This window comes from Scleropages formosus, chromosome 5, assembly GCF_900964775.1.
Source record: "Scleropages formosus chromosome 5, fSclFor1.1, whole genome shotgun sequence".
NCBI classification, from domain to species: Eukaryota; Metazoa; Chordata; class Actinopteri; order Osteoglossiformes; family Osteoglossidae; genus Scleropages; species Scleropages formosus.
The window spans coordinates 5403380-5405383 of NC_041810.1; the positions used below are offsets into that span (position 1 = coordinate 5403380).

The 2004-nt window shown below is 44.5% G+C and overlaps 1 long non-coding RNA gene across 1 annotated transcript; it reads left to right on the forward strand.

Moving 5' to 3' along the window:
- Positions 1-436: 436 nt before the first annotated feature.
- LOC108930813 (uncharacterized) lies at positions 437-901 on the forward strand. Its single transcript, XR_001965867.1, has 3 exons — positions 437-517; positions 637-744; positions 827-901. It is a non-coding gene; the product is annotated as an uncharacterized LOC108930813 (long non-coding RNA).
- Positions 902-2004: the final 1103 nt, after the last annotated feature.

Here is a 2004-nt window from a genome sequence, read left to right on the forward strand (position 1 = left end):
GGAAGAGAGCAGGTGGCTGCAGACGAAAAATGCTCCGCTTAATGGTTTGCAAGCAAGATAATTGGATAATTATGAAAAGTGAATCGGGGCGGATGGATGTCTCCTGAGCAGCGGACTCCGCATCTGTCCACAGGTCCGCAAGGCCAGGTGTAACAGGTGCCGCGCTTTCGTCCCCTGGAGTCCTCGTGTCCAGCGTAGCGAGGTCATCGTTGCACCCGGCTGTTCCTGGAAGCGCGTGTGGAAGCTTTAAAGTGCAACTATTCAAGCACAGTTTCTTCTAATAAAAAATTTCCTGCTCTGTAATTCGGACTTCGAGCGTCTGCACGGCAGGTATCGCTGGAGCCTCAAAGCGACAAGGCTGTGGATTTGGATGTAAGTGTGAACGGAGCTCAAGTGGTGACCTTGAATCGCCCTTGGTGTTGCAGGGTACCAGGTAGCACAGCGGTTGGAGCTGCTGACGCTGGACTCAAGGTTTGAGGATTGAATCCCACTTGCTGCTGCATCGCCCTTGACCAAGGTACTTACCCAGAATTGTTGCGGTAAAATTACTGATTGTGTAAATTGGTAAGTGTATTACTTTGGACAGGAGTGTCAGTTACATCACTAATTGTGTATGTGTGATTACTCTGCCATCAGCTGGTGTTTGTCCAGGGTGTATCCTGCATAATCCCGGACTGGCTCTGGATCATTGTGATGCTGCGTTCAGAATATTTGTCATTGGATATGAAAACAGTCGATGTCCAGGTGAGTCAGGTGAAGAAGGAGACAGGTAAGTGGCAATGAGGTGTTCTAGATCATCTGATTTTCTTCTGTCCATCTCCTGCAGCATGAACTACAGTTCCCATCTTCAGCCCCTACCTGCGGATCAAGATAACTTCTCCAGAAGGATTATTTTGTGGCATCTTTACTCAATTTTTAAGATCTTTAAGTTCTTTAGGCTTGACATCGTCTCATTCTTAAGGTCATGCTCATATTTGTCTCGTCTTCGCTTTTTTTCTGAGACATATCGATAGTTTCTAGTAAAAAAAAAAAAAAGACTTGAGTTTATTGTTCAAATTGGAGAAAATCCAATCGCGTAGCCATCAATTCAATTGCTTTTGTCAAAGTGGAGAACAATAAAGGATCATATACTTTTCTCTGGACATTCTATATGAGGCTATTGATGAAATAGGTCTGATCCAATAACAGGAAGTAATAGATGATAATTCAATCACAGCAGATTTCTGCTCTGCGTACAGTACATATTCATCACCCGCTGCGTACACGGACTTTAAACACAAATATGGCTTGTTGAAAGGGCCCCTGATATAATCCACAGTGAAGGCAGCAGAGAGGGTCCAAGCCCGCACCCAGAAGGGAGAGGGGTTCGCATCTGAATGACTCCAAAGTCAGTCTGGGGGCACATTCCAGCTCCTTTGTTTACTGTGCTCAATGATTGCATGTTACTTTATTGTGTTGCAAGAGTTTTAACAGGCTTTCTGGTTCAAAAAATGTATTTTGGAGCAGTATACTGTACTCTCTGAGCATCTCCATGGGTAAGATATTAATATCTAAAACATCCTTCCACTTCGGGAGAATGAATAACGTGGAAGTTTGACATTCCTAAGAGCTAAGTACTGCTAATGGTGGTGAGAGCAGCGGTGTGAGAGGACGTTGGTTCGATCCCCGCTCAGTCTGTGTGGAGTTTGCATGTTCTCCCCTTGTCCGTGTGGGTTTCCCCGGGTGCTCTGGTTTCCTCCCACACTCCAAAGACATGTTAGTTAGGTTCACCCATAGTATGAGAGTGACAGAGAGAGTGTGTGTTCCACTGATGTATGGATGAGTGACCCAGTGTAAGTAGTGTATCTAGCAGTGTAAGTCACCACGGTAAATAAGGTGTGTGGGCTGATAACACCACATAGAGTTCATTGGAAGTCGCTTTGGAGAAAAGTGTCTGCTAAATAAATAAATGTGAATGTAAGCTTGTATAACAATTGAATAGACTCTCATTTTTATTCATGAACA